This window comes from Natrix helvetica (assembly GCF_964273705.1).
Source record: "Natrix helvetica genome assembly, chromosome: 5".
Lineage (NCBI taxonomy): Eukaryota > Metazoa > Chordata > Lepidosauria > Squamata > Natricidae > Natrix > Natrix helvetica.
This window is the reverse complement of record NC_138551.1, coordinates 121,243,743-121,261,754: the sequence shown is the minus strand read 5'-3', so window position 1 is coordinate 121,261,754 and position 18,012 is coordinate 121,243,743.

Genomic DNA, 18,012 nt, shown 5'->3' with positions numbered 1-18,012 from the left:
TGACATGTTCTAAATAAGAATTAATTATATTTTATAACAAAATTTCTAAACCTCTTTTCCAAATTGCTGTTTACAATTTGTATCCAATTTCCTTTTATTAAACTAGTACATGTATGTATTGTTAACTATATCCATTGTCATTTCATTGTTGTTATTATTATTATTATTGTTGGTGGTGGTGTTGTTGTTGTTAACAAAAACCATTTCCCATTTATATCAAATTTCCTCTCATCAAACCAACACATGTATATGCATTATTATCATTATCAATTATTTATTTAACCATATCCTTTGTCACTTCATTTTTAACCTAGCACTCTAAAATTTACTAAATTTAACTAATTTTTTGTTATCAGCTTTCATATATCAACCTGTATCTTTCCAATAATAATATAGTCTTATTTATTTTGCCATTTGTGGAATTAATCTTCTGTTTATTTCCTTAATAAATTTTTTGTGGACTTCTCTTCGCACCTTATTGTTTATTGCATCTCTTATATAAACTCGATACCCTCCATCTGCTTCTTTAATCATCTTATCTTTGGTTATCAATAGTGCTTCTGACAAGGTTTCTCTCCTTAAATCCATCATTTCTTTTCTTTTTTCTTCTTCTGTACCTTGAAATCTGGGGTAGAGTTCCTGTCCATCTAATTCCCTTTTTCATACTCCACTCTTTCCACTTTTAACCACGCTCACTCCATTGTTAAAATCATGAGTTGTCTTGTCTTTGTATTCATTTTTCCTTTCAATTTTTGAGACTCTAACCTCCACTTTTTCCATTTGATAGGCATCTTCAAATTTTCCATCATATTTTGCTGTTATAAACTCTATATTTTCCATTCTCTTCTCAATTCTCTCTGTTACTTCTAATAAATTTTGAATTCCAAACATAATCTTTTGCAATGTTAAGGTTTCTTTTTGATGTTGTGCCATTCTTCCAACTGGTAGACACTGCTACTCTGGCTTTCAAAGCTTTTTATTTTAGGTTAGATTAAACACAAGTTCATTTATGATCTTTAAGAACAAGGTTCTGTTTTTATTTCTCTCCCACTGCCAGTAAGGCTCTCAAAGAGCACCTATATAAACAATTTGTGCTCTTTTCTCTGTTATCACTCTCTGTAAACAAGTTGCAGAACCTTGAAATGTAAAGTCAATGAGATCAAAAGAAAAAGGAAAAGTACAATGTTTCAAAAACTCAAGCCTCCAGCTTCCAAGTGGCTGTGTTGCTTCCTTTCACTCTGATGTTATAGCCCTCTTTGTACTCCTTTTATATTTTCTTTATATTCCAGGCTTAAAAGAAACAAAGTTCTTAAGTGGAACTTAATAAAAAGAAATAAAAACCCTTGTTGAAATAAAGAAGAATATTTTAATCCATAGGTTAAAAATAAAAAAATAGAAGAAGAAAAACTAATCCATTAACTTAAAAATAATTGCGAAAATTCAATCCATGAAGTAGAATTGAAAAGAAAGATAACACACTGTCCAAAAGTAATCCAATGTAGCTTAATTTTGCCGCTTATTTTCTTCTGCTTTCGGATTTAATTTAGCTTAAAAAAATTTTGGGCAGTCTTTTTAAAAACAATAAAATTTCCTCACCAGATGGACACACTTTCTCTTTCCTTTTCCTTCCATTCTGGAGCCATCCCAACTTCATCAGCCTGGGCTGAGCTTTTGTCGCCGGCTAGAAGAACTTCTCTTGGATCGATCAGGGACTTTGCGGGGTTCCTGAGATCAGCAAGACGTATTCTTCCCGGTCACCGTCTCTGCGGGACAGTTAGATCCATACGGACCGTCCAGTGGCAAAAGTATAAATTGCGATCTCGGGACTTCAAGATCGCAGGTCATGTCGTCGCAACGTTGGCTCCTCCTCTGTCTCTTTTCTGTCTTCTGTTGGGGCTTCCTCACTTACATTTTACCTCTTGGATGTTGGTATACAAGCTTAGGCTCTACTGATCCTTACAACTCTGGTGCAATATTCACCTAATTTCCTTTAACTGATTGCCGGTTTTGTTTGGCTGCTGCGCATGCGATGGCTGTCCTCGCACTCGCTGTCCTCGGTCTCTTGATCGGTGGCCTCGTGATGTACCCGGGTTTGTCTGGTTCCGGATTGGGGTGCGCTGTACCCGCATTGCAGCGTTTCCGTAGATCTGTCCGCTGATTCCGAACCTCTTGCCTCATCTAGCGCAATTTGTAGGTTTAAGTTGGGTTTGGCCAACAACCGTTTCTGCAAAGAAATGTCCCGTAACCCGCATATGAGGCGTGCTAGGATGTGCTCATCCAGGTCCCTGAATTCGCAATGCGTTGCTGCTTTTCGGAGCGCTGCAACGTACTGGTTGATGGATTTGTCCACCTTCTGGTTCCTCATGTTGAATTCGTGGCGGCGAACGTGACGGGAAGGTTTTGGCACAAAGTGCGTCTACAGCGTCTGTTGTAGCGCCGTCCATGTTACCGCCTGGATGGGGCTTGGCTCCGAAAGATCCCTGGCCGTCTCAAAGACCTCTCGACCACAGTAGCTCAGGAACATGTTCTTTTTCCGGGAGTCCGGTACTCCCATGAGATTGTTTGCCTCGAGGAAGCATTTGAATCTCAGCATGTAGGATTCCCAATGCTCGGCTACTGGGTTGTACGGGGTTGGTGGAGCGTGCATCGCCATCTTGTCCTGCGTTTGAATTTGCCGCGCTGAGATGGCTGCTGGAATTTCCGCCGAAATCCAGGGCTGGATCGAATCCGTGGATTCTGTTAGTAGATCTTCGTAATCTCTGCCTCTCGATCCCACCCTCGTCGCCAGTGTTAGATTCGGGCAACGAGAGGACAGACTCCAGACGGTAGTGACATATCAGCTCTTTATTAGTTAGGTAGTAGTGATCCAGCTTGCTATGGGGTCATGCAGCTCCCCTTTTATAGGGAGCTGGCAGACCTCCCGTCCAATCAGAACAACCCATTGTTCCCACCCTAGTGGCGGACCTGAGTGGAGACTACAGCAGTTTATGCAAATATCTAACAGTTTCCCTCTGTTTGGGGGTAGAATTTGGTTGCAGAAATGCAAAGGGGTGGGCAGCCTTGGAGGGCCTGTTCACCCTTCCCCTTTTCCTCTCAGCCCTGCAAATCCAGAAATCTCCCCCACTCCAAGCAGCAACTGAGACTGTGCAGGGGGGAGGAGGGCGGGCAGGAGAAGAAGATCTGAAAGATCCCAATTCTGCAGCAAGAGGAGTTTCTGCAAAGGGGAGGGGGAGGGGGTTGCCCCAGCTTCCAAAGGCCTTTTAGCCATAATTGCCATCAGAGCAGATGTTGTGGAGGGGGTCAAGGAGGAAAGGGGTCCCCTGACTCTCCCTCAGACCCCCCAGGAAGGAAGGAAGGAAGGAAGGAAGGAAGGAAGGGAGGGAGGGAGGGAGGGAGGGAGGGAGGAAGGAAGGAAGGGGAGGGGAGGGGGAGGGAAAGGAATGGAAATGGGAAAGAAGGAAAGGATGAAAAATGGAGGGAATGGAAAGGGAAGGAAAAAGGAAAAAAGAAAGGAAAATGGCCGCTGCTGAAGTGGTCGGGAGCAGCCTGAGGAGGGCATTCGGGAGCAGGTCAAGATGAGCAGGAGGCCATGGCAAAGACAGGCAAACAGGCTGGACTGAATGGACACGTGGTTGAGGCAAGGGAGCCAAAGAGCAGCTGCAGCTATGACTCTAAGGCACCAGCCAAAGTGTGCGAGGCAAGTAGTGGTGGGGCAGGGCGTGGCCAGGCAGAATTTATACTACCGGGGAGCCTGAACTTGCTGAATCCCACCATTGGCTGTATCCTCCCTTCTCCAACCAAGAGATTGTGTCAGTTGGAAACGGGGCTCCCAGACTCCTCCTGGTCTTCAGCTCTTCTCCTTGTTGTATTTCCTCAAGGCTAAGAGCAGCTCCTTTGATCTCTTCCTTGGCTTCATTGTCCTTCCCTGAAGTTCACGTAGATTGTGTACAAATTCTCCTCCAAGCTTGGTGCCTGCAAGGGGACCTGGTCCTTGAGTTGGGGTCTCCCCAAACCAGAACATTCACTTCCTGGGATTCTTATGGCTGCATTTGCCTTCTTTCCATGAACATCTCCCGGCTGACTCAGATTCTGTTCCCAGTTAACTATGATTTTGAGATCATTTTCACAAACATACATATCAAGTTTGGTATCCCTCATCTTTTTTCCATTCATGTTCTTATATGAGACATTATTGTTAGTCAAGTCCTAGTTGCTAAAAATCAGATATTTTTCTACTGCTTTTTACTTATGCACCCTTCTCTGTGTTCTAATCATAAATATTGTTTCTGGAAACTTGATATGCCTCTTATTAATTTTTTTTATTAAAAAATGTAAAATAAAACTATTACAATGACAAAACAAAAGTAGACAACACATTTTTTTAAAAAAATGTGCATTAAAAACAGACCAAAACATGCATATTGTCCCCCCCAGTTGAATACAATACAGCTATAATAGTTTCTCCCCCCTGCAAAACAGGCCCACCATTATAAATTACACATCTATTTGCAACTACTTGACTTGTCATCTATCAGCTGTATATAAAAAACGTAGTTAGCAGGCAATCCAACAATAAAGTTAAATTTCAAAACTTCAAACTTCTACAATAATACAATAGTAGAGTTGGAAGGGACCTTGGAGGTCTTCTAGTCCAACCCCCTGCCTAGGAAGGAAACCCTATACCGTTTCAGACAAATGGCTATCCAACATCTTCTTAAAGACTTCCAGTGTTGGGGCATTCACAACTTCTGGAGGCAAGTTGTTCCACTGATTAATTGTTCTAACTGTCAGGAAGTTTCTCCTCAGTTCTAAGTTGCTTCTTCCTTGATTAGTTTCTACCCATTGCTTCTTTTTCTACCCTCAGGTGCCTTGGAGAATAGTTTGACTCCCTCTTCTTTGTGGCAAACCCCTGAAATATTGGTACACTGCTATCATGTCTCCCCTGGTCCTTCTTTCTCTTAAGCTAAACAAACCCAGTTCCTCCAACCGTTCTTCATATGTTTTAGTCTCCAGTCCCCTAATCATCTTTGTTGCTCTTCTCTGTTGCTCTTCTGTGCTATCTGCTGTTGTATTTAACTCACAGAATATTTATAGGGGCTTCTTATCTACTACAGACCACCACAATCATTATCTCTGATCCACCCAGAATCTGTCCAGGGTTAAACATCTTTGGTTGATTCTTAATAATAATACATTTCCTTAAAATTTTAATTAGGATCTTTCCCAACAACTGCTTTCCATTCCCCAAAGTCATAGGATCTCCTGTAAATGAAAAAACAGCGGCTCTTAAGACTTGTTTTCCTGTTAAATATGATAAGTCCATTCCCCAATCTCCCTCAATCTTCTTGAAATAATCCATTTCATCAGTCCTCCGTTCTGTCCACTTTGAGTCTTCAGGGTCCATGGCCTCTCCAGCCATCTCCAAGCAGCCTGCCTTTAAACCAGACTCCTCCTTCAGGGATGCCAGCAGCAAATTAAATTCCAGTCCAGCCATCCAATCCATCCTATTCAACAATTGTTGCTTGCTTCTGATTATTGCCTTTAAGTTGATTTAAAACCATTGTTATTTTATCAGACTTTTTAAATGAAATTTAAAATAAAGTTTCAAATAAAGCTTCTAAGTTGAAAGACTTTATATTCTTTAAATCACATCAAATTAGCTTACTCTAAGATCGTATTAATTACCGTATTAATAACAGAAAAATTGATGACGAATGGCAAATTATAATCCATCACCTTCAGGTTTCATAGGAAAGATTAAAAATTGTTAAAAATTATTTGAGTAACATTTTGGAGACCATTTTTATCCATTTAGTTATCATACCACCCCTCAACTTTCCACAAAATTCATAAAATTCTTTGTGAGTCCTTTATTGAAATCCAGTTCTATCACCAGAGTTCCCATAATCCATTTGGAAAGGGTAATGATATGTGAGAATGACTTTTGGGATGAGGAGAAGAGAGGCTGCCTAGGGAAGGATCAGATAAGAGGGGATAATCTTGCAGCTGCATAATGGGAGAGAAAGAAATTCAGAAAGGATCCTCCCTAACTTTTCAGGCTGAGAAAAGTGTTGGTGGGAGATTTGTTCTTTCAGATTTTTTTTTTTTTGTTAAAGTCACATTACAATAAAGCAGAATTAGCACATCTGGAGGTGTTTTCCATCAGGATTATTAGTCTGAAAGATTTCTTCTTGATCAACCCATGCTTTCAGGGAATCAACCTGTTGTTTTCAAAGAGTTTATGGATCTTTTTTTTCTCTGTTCATTTTATTGAATGTTCCCTATAATTGACCAACTGTGTGGATTATATTTTCTTTATATTTTGTCAGTATGTGACTGACAAATTTTTCTCAAACTTTTTCATTCACTTATGAAGATATTGGCAGTATTTGTACCCTATTTAACCATATTTGGAGATTGGACAATTGTAGAGGAAAGATTCAATGTGGGATAAGAAACAAAGTTTTTTGTTTTTCAAATTCCTGGATGTTCCCATTCTAGTTTCATCCCTTTCTGGAGAAGAATGAATTTTGGAATATTTCTGAGAGAAAACTGTACTTGGACCAAAATGGAGAGATAACAGCAGATGTTGGCATTCATGGCTTCTTGGTTCTCCCCAACGAGCATCCCAGGAAAGAGATTCTGGCGTATTTTAAAAGACAGAGACTTTCTATCAAAGAAGATGCTCTTTCACAGCTAAAGTTGCTCAATATGGTGAGAGAAATTTTGGTGTCTCTTCTCTGTTTCCCAAAGCCTGAGGTCCCATTTCAAGTGGGCAAAGCCTATAGTCTCCAGGGTGGTTGGCCTTCCATGCCAGTTGGTGTCATCTAATGGAAGTTCTTTAACAGACGGGACCTAAGTGGAGGGGCTTTGCCATGTTTTATGGAAACCTTTCAAGATCTTACTGGTCAGAGGTTTTTTTCATCAGTTTCATTCTATATTAAACAATCTAATGGAATAAAAGTTTCCTAAATCTTTTACATATATCATCATACTTATTTTTTTCAATTCAATCCGTTAATAAAGTTTAAAGTAGAAAAGTACTTTATTGTAATATTAAATACCAAAATCAAAAGGGAGGAAGTAAATGAAGAATCTTCTAGTTGTTATCCCTCCGGCATCTGTTTAGAAGTAGTCAGAGATTTCATATTTACCTCAGTGAAGATCAGAGGCTACTTGTCTCCATCCATTTCCCCCTCCATTTTCCATGGACGGAGAGTCCTAACATCTTTTCTTTGGCATTCCTTGTTTTTCTGCTCAGTCCCTGCCTCAGTCCAAATGTGTGGAAAGTTGTCATCCTGGATTTGTCAAGAGGGCTCGAGAAGGAGAGCCAGTTTGCTGCTATGACTGCATTCCTTGTCCGGAGGGGACCTTCTCCACTCAGGAAGGTGGGTCACACTGAGTAAAATGGGAGGCTTTGTGGAACTGGATCCATCCAGAACATTTTCATGAAAGTGCAAGTTAAAAGACAGATTGAAGTTCACAAGATTTTTTTTAACCTGCACAATTTATTATTTAAAAGGAAGTAAATCAAAAAAACTTTGAAGGAGGGGCTGGGAAGAGTTGGGAGGAGGAGGTGGAAGACTGAGCAAGCTTTACTACTATTTAAGGAAATATCTCTCCTGCTTTTTAGTTTGGACTTGTGCTGCTAAATTCACCTTTCTAGGAATACCTGAGTTCTTTGAAACTTGATGAATTGTTTTAGGTCCACCTTCTGAAAGACCTTGCAATTCACTGAATATTGAATCCTCCCCTTGAGGATCACTGAGAAGGTGTCACTGGTCCATAATGTGGTGCTGTGGATAGTTATGGGGGGAACTCATTACACAAATATTCTGCCAGTCATGTAGATCAATAAATCAGAGTAGAGTTTGAAGGGACCTTGGAGATCTTCTACCCCTGCTCAAGCAGGAGAACCTATACCAGTGATGGCGAACCTATGGCAGCGTGCCACAAATGGCACGCGGAGCCATTTGTCAGGGCACGTGAGGCGCTGCCCTGTTAGCTGGCCAGCGCGCATGTGCGCACTGGCCGCCTGAGTTCACCTTTTGAAAAGCTATTTTTCGCCTTCCCCAGGCTCCAGAGGCTTTATAGGAGCCTGGGGAGGGCGAAAAGAGCCTCCCCCACCCCCCCTGGAGGCTTCAGGGACCGTCCCTGAAGCGTTCGGAACGCTTAAAACCACCCTCCGAGCAGAGGGTCGTTTTAAGCATTCCGAAGGCTTCAGGGACCGTCCGAGGCTTCCCTGATGCCTTCGGAGCGCTTAAAACGACCCTCCGAGCAAGTCACTTCCGGTTTGCTCAGAGGGTGGTTTTAAGCGTTCTGAAAGCTTCAGGGAAGCCTCCGGACAGTCCCTGAAGCCTCCGGAGGGCCTGGGGGGGGGTCGGGGGAGGCTCTTTTTGCCCTCCCCAGGCTCCTATAAAGCCCCTGGAGCCTGGGGAGGGTGAAAAAAGCATGTAAAAATGGGGGGGGGGGTCGCGCGTTGCAATATGGGTTGTGGCCCACCCGCAATCGACCCCCCTGCGCTCCCCCCACTTGTGGCACGCGAGCCAAAAAAGGTTCTCCATCACTGACCTATACCATTTCAGACAAGTGACTGTCCAGTCTCTTCTTTAAAACATTCAGTGTTGAAGAACCCAAAACCTCTGGAGGCCAGCTGTTCCACTGGTTAATTGTTCTTACTATTAGGAAGTTTCTCCTTAATTCAAGATTGTTTTTAAGTGTTAAAAGATACTCTAGGTATCCCCCAAGTCCATTATATTAACTGCCATGTGGCCGGACTCAGGATGTTTGCCTAAAAAGATTATATGATTCATTACTAATTTCTAGGAATGTAGCTCCCTATGAAGATTCTAAAAATTACACAGGAAATAATTAACATCCTAGGACTTCCCTCAACTTCAAATACCTAGCTTTTTAAAAAAAATATCCTTCTTATGCTCTTTTTAATGAAATCATTAAGAAATACTTCTTGGAAAACGTCCATGGTATCAGTTGTTATCCAAAGAAGGTGTTTACTGTAAGAAAAAAGAACAGAATGTTAAATAAAATTGCTTTTTGGTTTCTCAGATTTGGAAAAATGCATCAAGTGTCCAGATGATAAATATCCAAACGAGGACAGAGTCCAATGTATCCCCAAAGTTGTAATTTTCCTGTCTTATGAAGAACATCTGAGCATCATCCTGGTCTCTTTTGCCCTACTCTTGTTCTTAATCACAGAACTTGTTTTAATCATCTTCATTAAATGTGGAGAAACTCCCATTGTCAAAGCCAACAATCGGGACCTCTCCTACATCCTCCTGGTCTCCCTCCTGCTTTGCTTCTTGTCTCCTTTTCTCTTCATTGGTCAACCAAGGAAAGCCACCTGCCTTCTCCGACAAATGGTTTTCAGCATCATTTTCTCAGTTGCCGTTTCTTCTCTCTTGGCCAAAACCATCACGGTGGTGCTGGCTTTCCTGGCCACAAAACCAGGAAACAGAATGAAGAGATGGTTGGGGAAGAGCTTGGCCAACTCCATCATCCTTTCTTCTGCTGCTGTCCAAATTATCATCTGCTCCATCTGGCTGGGAGTTTCTCCCCCCTTCCCTGACTCTGACCTCCGCTCCCAGCCTGGAGAGATCATCCTGCAATGCAATGAAGGGGCCGTTATCATGTTCTACGTCACCCTCAGCTACATGGGCTTCCTGGCTGCCATCTGCTTCACAGTGGCTTTCCTGGCCAGGAATCTGCCTGGGGCCTTCAACGAAGCCAAGCTGATCACCTTCAGCATGCTGGTCTTCTGCAGTGTCTGGCTGACTTTTGTGCCCACCTACCTGAGCACCAAAGGGAAATACATGGTGGCTGTGCAGGTCTTCTCCATCCTGGCCTCCAGTGCTGGTTTGCTGGGCTGCATCTTCATCCCCAAGTGCTACATTATCCTCCTGAGGCCAGACCTGAACATAAAGGAGCATCTCACAGCCAGAATAAATGTAAAAGCATGATATATAATACCATTATGATATTGGAAGAATTGTTAAAGTTTATTTGATTTGAAAGGAGATATTCTTTCCATTTAGATAGCATGCAGGAGTCAAATAAAATATTTATATGTTTTAAAATAAGAAATTGTTGAATTGTTCTAGCTCCCTTCCCTTTCAACTTAATAAACCTTGGTGAAAGTCATTCAGAGGAATTTGCTGTTTTGCAACAGCTACTGAATTTGACACCTTCAAAAATAATTCAGGCACTTGTTCCTACAGCTAAAAGTGTGTGTGTGTGTGTGTGTGTGTGTGTGAGAGAGAGAGAGAGAGAGAGAGAGAGAGAGAGAGAGCGAGCAGGAAAAGAGTTCAGGAGGAAGCTGTGGGAACCAAGAACCAGAATGGTTGCCTGATCCTCTCCTGAGAATGCCAGAATGATGTGAAATGCCTTGTTTGACTGGCTGTCAATTGGGGAGGGAAATCGAATATATAATTCTTTCTTGATTTCCTGATAAATCCTCCTTTGCAGAATGTGTTCAGCAGAACAGCTGTCTGGGATTTCAGTTTGGGATTGTTTTTATTTTGGTAGGAACTTCACACCAAAATAATAAAAACAAAGTAAATAAAAAAATGTGTAAAATTTCCACTGTATTTTTTTTTCTTTGATCAACCAGAGAATTAAAATAGCGGTTTTCACACCCTTTAATTTCCCACTCTACAATTCCTACCTAAAGCATTTTCTCTGCTCCTCTTCCAAGCTTGTCTTGTTTGTGAAGATCTGGAGAAGATGTCCAGAGAAAGGGGACCTTGAGAGTCTCCCCAGGAGGAGGTTGGAGGGATCCTGCCTAAAGGCAGCCGCATCATTGACCAGGTCACAAACCTTCAATGCTGCATAATATCCATCCAGGTCCAAGAAGGGGCTGAATTAGGGGGTGGGGGACTTTGAGGTTTCTAGGACAAGGCACCCATGGAAGCTCTTCTGCTCCCCATCACACAGATTGCTGATCAGTTGGTAATCACTATTTAGGTCTATGAATGGCTCCAGATTGTGAATAGGAGGGCCAGCCAGTCCGAATCTGATCGAACACTAGTAAGAATTCATATTAAATCCTATTTAGTGGCGATACAAGCGGCAATCAAAAAAATCGCTCAAATCCGGAGTTAATGGGTCCCCCTCAGTGGGCCAGGAGGGATGCCCGAGGCGAGTCTTGAGAGACCATTCTGGGAGGAGTTTGACTCTGTTGCCACCGATGATTTGGACAGGTTGCGTGGGCGACTACGAGCCACCACATGTTTATTGGACCCGTGTCCCTCCTGGCTTGTACTGGCATCCTGGGAGGTCACACGAGACTGGCTCTTGGGACTAGTGAACGCTTCATTGGGCGAGGGGTCCTTACCAGCCGCCTTGAAAGAGGCGGTTGTGAGGCCCTTACTCAAGAAGCCTTTCCTGGACCCAACTGAGCTAGCTAATTATCGTCCCGTCTCCAACCTTCCCTTTTTAGCGAAGGTTGTAGAGAGTGTGGTGGCCCAACAGTTCCCATGTCACCTGGAGGAAACTGATTATCTAGACCCGCGCCAGTCCGGCTTCCGACCCGGGCACAGCACAGAGACGGCCTTGGTCGCGTTGGTAGATGATCTCTGGAGGGCCAGGGATAGGGGTTGTTCCTCTATCCTGGTCCTATTAGATCTCTCAGCAGCTTTTGATACCATCAACCATGGTATCCTATTGCACCGGCTGGAGGGGCTGGGGGTAAGGGGCACCGTTTTGCGGTGGTTCTGCTCCTACCTCTCCGACCAGACGCAATGCGTGCTGGCAGGGGAGCAGAGGTCGACCCTGAGGCCGCTCACTTGTGGGGTGCCACAGGGGTCGGTCCTCTCGCCTCTTCTGTTCAACACATATATGAAGCCGCTGGGTCAGATCATTCGTGGTTTTGGGGTGGGATATCATCTGTACGCTGACGATACACAGTTGTACATCTCCACCCCGAACCACCCCAACGAGGCCGTCGAAATGATGTCCCGGTGCTTGGAAGCCGTACGGGTCTGGATGGGTGACAACAGACTTAAGCTCAACCCCTCCAAGACGGAGGGGCTGTGGCTTCCAGCCCCCCGGTTCAACCAGTGGATCCCATCGCTGGCCATTGGGGGTGAGCAACTGGCCCCCATGGAGTGGGCGCGCAATTTGGGCGTCCTCCTAGATGCCCGGCTGTCTATGGATGACCATGTGGCAGCCGTGGCGAGGGGGGCGTTCCACCAGGTTCGCCTGGTGCGCCAATTGCGCCACCTATTGGACCGGGATGCCCTACGCACAGTCACTCATGCTCTGGTGACGTCCCGCCTGGACTACTGCAATGCTCTCTACATGGGGCTTCCCTTGAGATGCACCGGAAGACTACAGCTGGTCCAGAATGCGGCCGCACGGGTGATTATGGGGAGTACGAGATACTCCCATATAACACCTCTCCTGCGCGAGCTGCACTGGCTCCCTGTGGTCTATCGGGTGCGTTTCAAGGTGCTGATCACCATCTTTAAAGCGCTCCATGGCACAGGACCTAGTTACTTGCGGGATCGCATCCTGCCCCATACATCCCTACGACCAATCCGCTCTCACAGAGAGGGACTCCTCCGGGTGCCGTCCACTAAGCAGTGCCTAAGGGCGGCGCCCAGGAGCAGGGCCTCCTCTGTGATGGGCCCAGCCCTCTGGAATGACCTCCCCCCCGACATTAGGATTACTACCGACCTCCGCTCATTCTGTACAAAACTCAAGACCCACCTTTTCCAACTAGCTGGCCTGGCTCAAGTATAGTTCTATCTCTAATCCTCCTGGCAATTTAATACTTTTTACATTTTAAAATTTTAAATTGGGGTATTTTAATTTTTAACCTTATTATTATTGTTGTTTTATGTATTGTAACAATTGTTGTGATTTTATACCTCCTCCATGTAATGTCTAACCGTGTAATGTCTAATCGTGTAACATGTGATTTATTTATTGTACGCCGCCCCGAGTCCCTTCGTGGAGAGGGAGCGGCTAACAAGTCTAATAAATAATACTAATAATACTAATAATACTAATAATACTAATAATACTAATAATACTAATAATACTAATAATACTAATAATACTAATAATACTAATAATACTAATAATAATAATAATAATAATAATAATAATAATAATAAATAAATAATAATAAATAATAAATAATAATAAATAATATATTATTATTATTATTATTATTATTATTATTATTATTATTATCATCATCATTATTATTATTATTATTTTAAAAAACGGCAATATTTTTCCGCTCTTATCGTGTCCGCAGATAACCGCCCGGCCGCCCTGTTTAGGGTGACCTGCTCCTTACTTAACCAAGGAACTGAGGAAGACCCCTTGCAGGGTAGGGCTGAAGAATTTGTTCAGTATCTGCAGGATAAAATCGCTCAGATCTGGACAGGCTTGGACTCTGACTGTGTAAATTCGGGCGAGCCGACGGGGATGAATCTTGAGGAGACAATCTGGGATGGGTTTGACCCTGTGACCCCCAAAGGCATGGAAAGGATTATGGGGAGACTCAGTGCTGCCACTTGTGTGCTGGACCCGTATCCCTCTTGGTTAGTTTCGGCTTCGCAGGAGGTGACAAGAGGCTGGCTCCAGGCGATTACCAACGCTTCATTGAGAGAGGGGTTCTTTCCCACCGCCTTGAAGGAGGCATTGGTGAGGCCCCTCCTTAAGAAGCCTTCCCTGGACCCAGCTTCTTTAGCCAACTATCGTCTGGTCCCCAACCTTTGCTTTTCAGCAAGGGTTGTCGAGAGTGTGGTAGCACGTCAGCTTCCCCAGTACCTGGATGAAGCTGTCTACCTGGATCCGTTTCAGTCGGGTTTCAGGCTCGGGTACAGCACGGAGATGGCATTGGTTGCGTTGGTCGATGATCTCTGGCGGGCCCAGGACAGGGGCTGCTCCTCTGTCCTGGTCCTATTAGAGCTCTCGGTGGCTTTCGATACCATGAACCATGGTATCCTACTGCGACGACTCGGGGGGTTGGGAGTGGGGGGCATCGTTTTATGGTGGTTCTCCTCCTACCTGTTGGATCGTTTGCAGTTTGTGTTGACTGGAAGGCAGAGATTGACCCCCAGGCACGTCACTTGTGGGGTGCCGCAGGGGTCGGTTCTCTCACCCCTCCTGTTCAACATATACATGAAACCGCTGGGCGAGATCATCCGTGGTTTTGGGGTATGGTATCATCAATATGCTGATGATACCCAACTTTTCATCTCTACCCCAAACCACCCAAACGATGCCTGGAGGCTGTGCGGATCTAGATGGGGAGGAACAGGCTCAAGCTCAATCCCTCCAAGACTGAGTGGCTGTGGTTTCCGTCATCCCGATTGGTACATCTTGTTCCATCTTTGAAGATAGGGGGAGAAATTTTAGCCCCCTCAGAGAAGGCTCGCAATCTGGGAGTCCTCCTGGATACGCGGCTTAGTTTAGAAGAACACCTGACGGCCATGACCAGGGGGGCCTTTTACCAGGTTCGCCTGGTACGTCAGTTGCGCCCCTTCCTGGATCGGATGCTCTGTGCACAGTCACTCATGCCCTTGTTCTTTCTCGCCTAGATTACTGCAACACTCTCTACATGGGGCTGCCCTTGAAGAGCACCTAGAGGCTTCAGCTGGTCCAGAATGCGGCCGCACAGGTTGTCATGAGGGCACCTAGGTGCTCCCATATTACACCCATTTTAGGCGATGTGCACTGGTTGCCGGTTGTTTTCTGGGTGCGATTCAAGGTATTAATTATGATCTTTAAAGCGCTCCATGGCTTAGGTGCAGGGTACCTGCGAGACCACCTACTGCCACCAGTAGCCTCCCACCGTCCAGTACGATCCCACAGAGTTGGCTTTCTCAGGGTGCCGTCGGCCAGACTGTGTCGGCTGGTGACTCCCAGGGGGAGAGCCTTCTCTGTGGGAGTGCCTTCCCTCTGGAATGAGCTGGCCCCGGAGCTTCACATAATCCCTGACCTCCAGTCCAAAAGTTGGCTTTTCCAGCAAGCCGGGCTGCCCTGTTAATTTTAACTCATTTTTAAATGTATTGTCTTATAAATTCGGGTTTTTTTTTTTTTTGGATATGTATTTAATTTCTTTTTAACTTTTGGGATGTGTGTTTTTTAATGTTGTACACCGCCCTGAGTCCTTTGGGAGAAGGGCGGCATATAAATCCAATAAAAACAAACAAAACAAACAAGGATCCCTTTGCAATTTCATTTTAAGGAGGTAAGAAAAGATCTGATGGACCAGAAGAAGGTCAGTCTAAGATTCACAGGGACCACACAGAGGCCTCTGCTTTCCCACAAGCAGAAGAAGGCTGGGACTTATGGCTTTGCTCAACATGGAACAGACATTTTTGCACAATTTCACTTTCTTCCATCACACACCACAATATTGGACACTCGGACATCTCACACTCTAGGAATCCCCAATTCTGGTATCCCAAATTAATCTGAGAAAATATTTCCAACTTTCACAGCCCCATTCAATAAGAACTAAGTTGGGACTGGAACTCAGGAGTCTCCTGGTGATTGGCCCAAAGTCCCCCAGGAAGTTTTCATGCCTAAGGGAGGATTAAAACTCGAGTCCCCTGGTGATTGGCTCCAAGTCGCCCCTTTGGCTTTTATTTGAAGGTAAATAAATGTAAGAACATGAGATATAACACCATTATGATATTGGAAAAATTGTTAATGTTTCTTTTATTTGAAAGGAGAAATTCTTTCCACTTAGATAGTAGGCAAGAGCCAAAGAAAATCAAATCTACTTGTTTCAGAATGGGAAATGATTGAATGGCTGAACTTCTTGTATCTCCCTATTCAACCCAATAAATCTTGCTAAAGAGAACTCGGAGAATGTCATTCAGAGGAATGTAATATTCAGCAACTACCAATGAACCAGACATCTTATGAAAAAGAATTGAGGCACTTGTTCCTACTGACAGAAACTAAAAGTTTGTGTATGTGAGAGAGAGTAAGATCCTAAGAGGTAAGATGAGAGCTGTAGGAGCCCTGCTCTAACCGTGTTGTTGGATCATCTCCATGAGAAGCCTTGGAATGGCAGAATGACCTGGAATGCAGGGATTGACCTGCTCTCCATCACTATTATGTCCTCCTTTCTTGATTTCCTGATAAAACCCCTTTCACAGAAAGCATCCACCGGAACAGCTATCTGAGGTTTCACTTTGCGTTTGTTGTTATTTAAGTATCTCCCTTTTAGAAATCCCCACTCCATTTTTTCCTTCCTCATCCAGAGAATGAAAATAGCAACAACTAACACTACTCCGGCCCTTTAATTTCCCACTCTCTAATTTGTCCATAAAGCCTTTCCCTGGGTTCAATGCCGCCTATTCATCCAGGTCAAGAAGGGGAGGGGGAGTAATGGGGATGGTGGGGGTGGGGACATCCAGGTTTCTAGCAAGAGGCACCCATGGAAAATCTTCTGCTTTCCAACCACAGAGATTGTGGGTGGATGAGGAGTCAGCCTGAGGTTTCAGAATGGCTTCTGATCGCCACTCGGGTCACTTTGCAAATTCCATTTTAAGCAGGTAGAAAAGGTTTGATGGATCAGACAGAGGTCAGTCTAAAACCCACGCTGACCCCCCCAGATGCCTCTGGTCTGCCCACAAGCAGGGGGGGAGGGACCTATCACTTGGCCCAACATGGAGCCAGGTAGGGGTGGAATTCAGCCACTTCCCATGGATTCCCTAAAACCGTTTGTTAATTGTATGAGCAGTTATGAGAACCGGCTGAATTGCCTCGGCCTGCCCCCCAACCCCCTCCTGCGGGTGTTCCCCCCCCCCGAGAAAACGACCAGTCTCAAGATCCCGTGGATCACTTTGGCTCAGGCAGTGGAATTCCCCACTGGTTCTCTCACTGCGCTAAGCGAAGGAATTGCAGAAAGTCTTCAGAGCCCAGAATGGGGCTTCCTCGAACTTCGGGATTGGGAGGGTCCAGAAAGAAGCAGACCAATGGAAATTCTCCCTTCTGCAGCGTCATTGGTCTCCAGGCAGAGTCTCCCTCTACTTCACCCAGTGCAGGAGAGCGTTCCAAGCAAAGAAGAAGCCCCTGTAGGTTCTTCAGGCCAAGATCCCCCCTCCCACTTTCCCAGCCACTCACTCTCTGCAGAACTGGCTTTCCTCCTTCAGCTGAAGCCCCAAAGGACTCTGCCCGGAGACCGCTGACGCTCAAGAAGGGAGAATTCTCATTGGTGCTGCTGCTAGTTCTGCTCCCACCTCTGAAATCCGAGACAAACGCTCCACACCCCTTCCAGATTCCTCCTCTGGGGCTGGAAGCATCAGGCCGGGGAGATACACGCTGAGCCCAGAACGGGCCTTCAGACGATGCAATGCCTGAGAAATGCTGGATGTGCAGAGAAATGCAGGCTACAACCAGCAAATCGCGTTTTCCCAGGATCCGGTAAAGCCCTAGCGGACCAATACGAATTCTCCCTTCTGTAGCGTCATCAGTCTCTGAGCACAATCGGGGTTAAGGGGCAGGAAATTAGAAGGGGCTGCTTCGTCCAGACGTTCTGAGCAAGAGAGACTCGTGTTTGAAGGAAGGAAATGGTGTTTTTCTTCCATGAAGCGAAGCGGCGCCTTTCCCGAGAGAGCCCAGCGGAGGATTCCCCCGGGGAAGGGGTGGGTGGGTGGAAGCTGGGGAGAGGATCCAGCAGGATTAGATCCCTGAGGATCCACTCCGCCTCTTCCTGGTTTACCTGAGGGCTTTCCGTAGCTTGCTTTCGGATTGGGAGGTTTCTGTGACCCCCAATTCTTCCCTGGCTATGGGGTGCGCCTCACCTCTTCTCATCCAGCACAGTGCCTCTTCCTATGACAGAAACCTTCATCTCTGAACTGAAACGTGTGTGAATCGGCGGTTCTGAATTGGGGGAAGGAAGATTTGATCTTGGACTTTGGAGGTGGGAGGGGCGAGAACCAGCGGCAGCATCAATGGGATTTCTCCCTGCTTGAGTGTCATCGGTCTCCGGAAGAGTCCTTTTTGGCTTCACCTGAAGGA